Source organism: Dipodomys spectabilis, unplaced genomic scaffold (genome assembly GCF_019054845.1).
Source record: "Dipodomys spectabilis isolate Male_0828 unplaced genomic scaffold, ASM1905484v1 ptg000147l, whole genome shotgun sequence".
Lineage (NCBI taxonomy): Eukaryota > Metazoa > Chordata > Mammalia > Rodentia > Heteromyidae > Dipodomys > Dipodomys spectabilis.
Genome location: NW_024870824.1, coordinates 4844038 through 4852357, shown reverse-complemented (window position 1 = coordinate 4852357; position 8320 = coordinate 4844038). Strand labels below are relative to the sequence as shown.

The following is an 8320-nucleotide window of genomic DNA, read 5'->3' as shown; positions in this document are numbered from 1 at the left end:
ATGAATCCAAGACCTGTGCTAACATTTCAACAGTTCTCATATTCATCTAAGAAATGGCCCAAATCTAAAGGAAAGGTGAAGCTGTGGATTTTCATTGGTGCAGTCAGGTATGTACAGGCTCTTTTGAAGAACTGGAGGAGAGATAATTCTAGCAGACAGACTGCTTTCACTGTAGAGGCAAGTTCACTTTCTGATTACAAACCTTAGCATGGCAAAGCTTCTCAATCCTGTCTTTACTAATTCATGTCTCCCAGTTTAACAGCCAGAGCTGTCAACTTAGCTTTTCATTCCAAGACAGGTGATAAAATCAAATATTACAAGGATGATTCTTTATTTTTTAAAAAAACTATATTTGATCAAGTTTCACAATTTCTGAACAGATTCTGAAAACTCTAAGTAACTGAAAGTTATAGATGGATATAAAATATTTTAGGCATCCATTGTGAAAAACATTGCAAATAAATATACTCTGTGCTTTGGGATTCTTGTCTTTCAAGATGGATTCCAAATGTTAAATGCTACATTTTGGAGTTAGAATTGGTTAGTGAAGATTCAGAGAAGGTACAGGTTGCCAGTCAATATATTTTCTTGACTTGTGAGTATTCCCATTTAATTATCAAAACAGATTCCCAAGGGTAGTCTTTAAATCTCTAGTTTTCTTTCTTTTCCTTAGGAAGTACTTGTAAGGTCCATTTCTGGACAGCGAACAGACCTCGCCCAGTACCTGCGTTACCTAGGCAACTGGGACACCTGGAAGAGGTCACATCTGCATCCGCTGAGGTCACATCTTAATCTGATGTGGCCACACCTTTCTCCCACCTGATCCCACTTCCCTTTTCCTGGACATACCCTTCCCCGCCCCCTACCCTATATAAGGCCTAACCCGGGGCCAGCCACGTGGAGTGCCAACCTTGCCTGGTCCCAGCAGGTCTACTGAATAAACTTACCCCTTACCTGAATACCACGTGCGTGGTGCTGTTCTTACTCAGCTACCTCTTTAAAAACCTAACAGTATTTTATTTCTACCACTTGGTGGAAATGGAGCGAAGATTTCCATCTCTTCCCCCACCAAAAGCTTAGGCTAAGGCGCGATTTCCCTTCACAGACGGTCCACTATTGGGAGATCACACTCAAAGTTTGTTAATGTGACTATGGGACAACATAGAAAAAGTGAGTAGGATAGAATAATAAGTAAAAGAAGCCCAGGTTCAAAATTTTGTTCACACACACACACACACACACACACACACACACACACGGGGAATATAAAGTCAAATGATTGGTTGACATAGATTGTGTACAATATATAGTATTGATGTTGTAAAACATTAAGTCTTACAAGCTTCGAACACTGATATCTTTCCATTTATTGTTTCTTTTCATATTTCTTTGAAGTGTTTTTATAGCGTTCAATGTACCAGTCCACTAAAATCCTTTTCAAAAGAATAGTCCTCCCTTCCGCAGCAGCAGCTGTTGGAGAACCGCAGCCGTGGCTCTGCGCTACCCCATGGCCGCGGGCCTGAGGAGAGGCCACAAAGTGACCAAGAACGTGAACAAGCCGAGGCACAGCCGCCGCCAAAAGGCGCCTCACCAAGCACCCCAAGTTCGTGTGATTCACGGAGGTGTGCGGCTTCGCCCCGCAAGAGCGGTGCGGCGCGCGTGCTGGAGCTGCACAAGGTGTCCAAGGACAAGTGCACACCTCAAGTTCATCAAGAAAAGGGTGAGGATGCGCATCCAAGCCAAGAGGAAGCCCGAGGAGCTGAGCAGCGTGCTGGCCGCCGCCAAGAAGGGCTGAGACCCCGTCGCCCCCCAATAAACCTCTGCTCCCCCCAAAAAAGAATAAGTATTTATTACAAACATTATAATAATAGCAGCCTATCATGGTGGGTCATGCCTATAACCATAGCTACTCAGAAAGCTAAAATCTGGAGGATCATGGTCTAAGGAATAAAGGCCAACATATATATCAAAGGAATAGAATAGATTGCTGAGAAATAAACCCTCTTGGGTATTATCAAATGATTTTTGACAGGAGAGCCAGACGACAAGACTACAATTCAACTAGTGGTATTGCAAAAGAATGAAGCTGGACCCTTTACTTTAAACCGAATGAAAAACTTAATTCAAAATGGATCAAAGAACTATAAAACTCTTACAGGAAAAGACAGGAGAAAGGACTGTTTTGGGGCATTGGAATTAGTAGTGATTAATTGAAAAAATAAATAAATTGGATATCAACAAGTAAAAACAAACCAAGAATGTGAGAAAATATTTGTATATAATATATCTGATGAGACTGATATACATAATCTAAGGAACTTCTATAATTCAAGAACAAGAAAACAAAACAAAAAACTGGCTAAAAATACACAAAATATTTGAATAGACATTTCTCTATAATTGATCTTAGCCAAAAGGCCAAGAAAGAAAGGATAGATGGTTCTTCAAAGAAGAAACAAAAATATCTTCTTTGAAGATAGGTATACCTTCTTGTAAGTGGCCAAAAGGCACATCAAAAGAGTCACAGCATCACTAATCATTAGGGAAATGCAAATCAAAACCACTTCATGCCCATTAAGATGGTTAGTATAAGAAAAAAAAAAAAACAGAAAATAACAAGTGTTGATGAGGATGTAGAGAAATCAGGATCCTTGTATGTGCTGGTGGGACTATAAAGTGGTGCAGCTGTTATAGAAAATGACAGGAAAATTTTTGAAAATTAAAAATAGAATTACTGTATGATGCAGTAATTACACTTTTATATATACACACCCCAAAGAAGTAAGTAAATGGGTTTGATCTCCAGCACTGCAAAAAAAAAAAAAAAAAAGAGAGAAAAAAAGGAAGAAGAAGTAAAAGTAGGAACTTAAGCAGATATTTATACATTATATTTACAGCAGCATTTCCCACAACAGACAGAAGGTCAAAACAACTTGAATTTCCATTAATAGATGAATGGATTGAACATGTGTGGCATATATGTATTAATATACATACACTCATACAATGGAATATTGTCTTAAACTAAGGAGATTTGACATATACAACGTCAATGAACTTTGAAGACATGCAAAGTGAGATACAAGTAGGTAATGAAAAGACAGATACACTGCTTTCATATGCAAGGTTCCTAAATAGTGACAGAATGTAGGATGAAGACTGCCAGGTGCTGAGGAGAGCGGGGAATGGAGAGTTAGTGTTTAATGCATATTGGGCTTCAAGTGGAAAAATAAAATGTTCTGGAGATGGATAGTGGTGATGACTACAAACAATCTGAGTGTACTTAGTGCCACAGAACTGCACACTTGAGAATTATGAGAATGGCAACTTACATGGTTTATATGTGTACCTACAATACGTAAGAATCCAATTAAAACACATGGATATGTTGATGCCCTCATCCCTTTCTTTTTAAAATTCTCAATTCTTTAGGCTTTGGTCTGGGGAGATTAACTGCCCAAGTTTCAGACCTACAGTATATTCTCCTTGATCAATTGCTAATTTCTAGGCTAACAGCCTCATCTTTTGAATACAAGGTCTTCTTATAATATGTAATGTGTGCCGGGCCCTTGGTGCAGTGTGTGGACACTACAGCTGAGTAGGGGCCCAGTGACTTGTAACAACATGACAAGTTAGAGTCATGGCAATACTTCTAAGACAAGAAGTGTGTGATATACTCATACTGACTTAGGAACTTGAGAGTGGACTTGGAAAGATGAGTTGAAGCAAACCTTGACAATTGGATAGAATTGAAAAGACATTGTGTGGCACTAAACTAAGGAGAGACTTCAGCAATTCTGTTTGAACATGAAGTTTTTCAACCTTGTCATCCATGACTTTTTTGTTGTTGGTTGTGGGGCTTGAACTCAGGGCCTGGATGCTATCCCTGAGCCTTTGTTCTCAAAGCTGGAGCTCTACCACTTGAGCCATAGTGCCACTTCTGGTTTTTGAGTGGTTAATTGGAGATATGAGTCTCTGGGGAACTTTTCTCCCCCTGCTGGTTTTAAATCTGGATCCTCAGATCTCAACCTCCTGAGTAGCTGGGATTACAGGCGGCATGAGCCATCGGTGCCCAGTTATCAATGACTTTTATACCACATCCTTTTTGTAATCAAGGGTCAGATGCCAGTAATTCTCTTCTACCTCGGTTGTGACAATCACAAAGGACTCCCTAACATTTCCCTAGCAGGCAAAATAGCATCAGCATCCCATCTGAGAACCAATTGATAAATACATTCTATCTCTGGGACAGGGAAGATTTTAATTTGACCAGAGCAGAAAACCAACTCGTGAGTGTCTTTCACCTGTGTATTCCGAGTGCTAGTATTGGTACCCGTCACACAGGGTTGGTTTTTATTGGTTTCACTTTGAATGGCCCTATGAGAACTGCAACATACAAAAGTACCTGATTGGAGATCCTGGAAGTACACAGACCATTTTAAAAGCCTTGTATTAATTTTAAAAAAAATATATAAGGCTGGGAAGGTGATTCAGTGGTAGAGTGCATGCCTTGCATGCATGAGGCCCTGGGTTGATTCCTCAGCATCACATAAGCAGAAAAAGCCAGAAGTGGCACTGTGGCTCAAGTGGTAGAGCGCTAGTTTTGAGCTGAATTGCTCAGGGAACAGCGCCTAGGCTCAGAGTTCAGGCCTATCCAGAGATGATAATACATGGAATAGAAAGGATTGATGTATGAATTTGTGTGAAGGAAAAGTAAAGAGAACTTAGGGCAAGAAGCAGCACATCTGGACTAGCTGGGGAGTAGAGGAGGAACCTAGTTTTGTTGAAAAACTGAGAAATCAGTGGGGATATACACATTCATCTTTTAGTGGATAACTGGGATCTGGGCTGAAGAGTTATTTCAAATCATGAAAAGAATTTGTATAGTAGCAAGACATCAAGTTGAACATAGAATCGCTTGTAGGTAAAGCAAGCAGGGATTTCCCGGGTAAACTTCCTTTGGTTTTCTTCCACCTCCTCTCTTCCTTTTGCTGCTTTTGCTTAGTAACCTCTCTTTGAGAGGTAAAAGTGAATGATCTCTCATTTGAGAAGCTGAAATCTGCATTTGCAGCTCAGCAAGTCCCCATAAAAAGCCTGAAGAGAATAAAACCATGTTCTTTAAAAATTCTAAACCATTTCAAGCAGGAAGTACAGACAAAGCAAGGGCAAAATTTCAGCCTGAGGGCCTCGCCCGGGCTGGCAGCGTTGGACTGAGCATCCTATTGTCATTGGGGAAGCCAGCTGCAGAGCCAGATAGAGTGAGCCTGCTCTTCAACTCTAAGACTGTAATTATGCTAAAACGGGATCTTGCAGCAGTGAATATAAAGAGAAGCCTTGGAATATCTCTCCTGCACTAAACAACGTTTTGGTTGAAAGGAAGCAATTATGGAGAACAAGATAAGGCTAAGTAAAAACAGCATAACTTTCCAACTTGGGTACTGACAATATTGTGCTGATCTCAAGTAGTTGTTTTTGGCCTGACGTGTAGATCAAGTGTGAATAATTTTTCTTTTTAAGTTAGTATCTTCTCAATTTAAAACAACTTCTAGATTGGCTTAATAATACAAGTAGCTCTAGCAAAGTCTTTTTGTATCAAGCCACTATTGGGGCTTGAACTCAGAACCTCATACTCCTGCTTAACTTTTTCACTCAAGGCTGGCACTCTACTACCTGAGCAATGCCTCCACTTTTGGCTTTTTGCTGGTTAATTGGAGATAAGTTTCTCAGGGACTTTTCTGTCTAGGATAGCTTTTAACCTCAACCCTCAGATCTCAGCCCGTGGGGTAGCCAGGGTTACAGGCATCTGCCACTGGTGCCCAGCTTTACTAAAGTCCTTATGTTTAATATAATCGATGTCACCAAACCTGATGAGATATTAGCTATCCAATAAGCCCTTAGTAAGATTTACTAACTTTTTAAAAAGATGTTTTATTTGTATTTATTTCTTTCTCTCTTTGTCTCTGTCTCTCTCTGTGTGCTTCAGATTAAACCCAGGTTTCAGATTCATATTGTTACAAGGTTAATCATCCCAGAGGCCACATTTTGGAATATGAAATATAGGAGTCTTTATTATAAGTTACCAGGCTGTAGGCAGCCCATTGTAACAAAAGCCTGCAGCCCCCAAATATACGTTAGGAAATGTGCTAGAGAGGAAAGATCTGAGGAGACACACATAGCATGGTATTGCAGCAACTAGGCTAGTCCGGGCCTAAATAGGGCCCGGGGGCGAATCCATAGGAAATTCCCAGTCCCAGGCACTGGACTGACAGATTTAGTAACCTATCACCTGGGAGGCAGGTCATGGGCGGGGGGAAGGGGGGGGGAAGGGGGGAAGGGGGGGGAGGGGGGAAGGGGGGGGAGGGGGGAAGGGGGGGAGGGGGGAAGGGGGGGGAGGGGGGAAGGGGGGGAGGGGGGGAGGGGGGGTGTTCCCTCCCTCAGCATGAAGACAGGAAGCCAGACCCTACCATCCAATCATGTGGCCAATATGGCACCGACCAGACCTGACCTCATTACTTCAATATTAGGCAAATATGGGCACTTCCTTCTTCTCTTACCACCATCCACCTGGGAGCAGGGCTATATGAAGACAGGACAGGTATAAAAACAGCAGAAATTAGAAACCTGAGAGTTTCCAATTCTTTTTCTTTTCCTTTGATGGAAAGTGGTAGAAACAGGAAACTAGAGACAGAACAGGATTATGCTTGTGATGGAAAGTTGCAAATTAGTGCATCTACTGTCTCTTCATACTGACTTGGCTGTTTGAAATTAGATATTTGGAACTCCCACTTGTGGAGTATATTATGAGGCTAAGTGAAGACAAGAGGATGTTTGAGAACTAGTACTCAGGCCAGGATGGCACAGACTAATTAGATAACAGCTTTCTCAATCATTCTAGAACCCCAAAGATCAACTCTTACCTAAATTATACAGATGGTGTATAAGTCACTTTTGTTGCTGTGACAAAACACCTGAGAGGAACAATATAACAGAGAAAAGATTTATTTTGGGTCTTTCAAAGGTTTTCAATAAGTTTATATTCTGCTGGCTATGTTTCTGGGCTGCGGAGAAGCAGAACATCATTGTGGAAGAGCACAGCAGAACAAAGTTATTTACCTCACGGGAGCCAAGAAGCAGAGGTATACCATTCAAAAGCATATACCTACTGACCTACATCCTCCAAGTGGATCCTACTGCCGTTTAGTTCATAACTATGAACTCGTCAGTGGATTAATCGATTGATGAAATTGGCACTTCATGATCCGTTGCCTCTCAAAAGCCCATTAACTGGCAATCAGACATTTAACACAAGAATATTTGAGAACACTTACATTTTAACTTTAACAAATAGCCATCACTCATCATTGGTTTTTCTGGAGGTCTTAGGCCAAAGCATCAGTCAACGGGATGAGAAATACTGACAAGAGTAAAAGTTGTCATTATCTCTAAATGTTACAATTGTTATTCTAGAAAATGTAAGACAAAGAAGAGTGCTGTCAAATGAGAGATAAGAGTAGGGAAGTTGGGAGTAATTACAAACTTGCCCAAAGTCAGTAAGTTTCTTACATATCAGCAATAGTTATGTAAATGAAAGGATTTCTTTAAACAAGTCAAGGAATTGCCACCCAATATAATATTTACAGTCACTACAAAGATGAAGTGGGTCTGTACAAGACGATCTGGAAAATTATCTAAGGTATTTGGTAAGAGGAAATAGCAAGTTCCACAACATCCTGTAAAGCATAAAAGCAAGTAAAATTCTATATCTACATATCTAACACTTTAAGATGGCTTTTTAAAGAAGGAGATGAGCTGAATTTTGGTATCTTTTATCTTTGTGTTTTTGTATTTCTCTAATTTTCTCTAATATTAGCTAACTTGTGACAATTATATTTTATGTTTGAAAACCACAAAAAGCAATAAAGAATGACAAAGAATTTTGAACTCTTTTCCTAAGCGTACTTGAAAACTCACTTCCTTCAAATGGATGGAACTAGAACAAATTATGTTAAGTGAGGTAAGCCAAGCTCAGAGAGATAAATGGCACATGTTCTCTCTGATATGTAGAAATTAAATCTAAAATGTACGGGGATATGATAAATTATACAGGGTTCTAGATACACACACACAGTGAGAGGAAAACAAGATATTCTTTTTAGGACAGAAATAAAAAGGTGCAATGCCAAAGTGCCTCTTCATATTTTTATAAAATGATATACATACTGAAAATGAACCCCAAGATATGGAAACAAAAGACTTCTTCCCCCTTTCTTTTTTTTTTTTCAGTTTTTAATTTTGGATGATTCTGTCTTCTTTGCTTTAT

General features: G+C 40.0%; 1 pseudogene; it reads left to right on the top strand.

Moving 5' to 3' along the window:
• Nucleotides 1-1827, top strand: LOC122118023 (annotated as a pseudogene).
• The last annotated feature ends 6493 nt before the right edge of the window (nucleotides 1828-8320 follow it).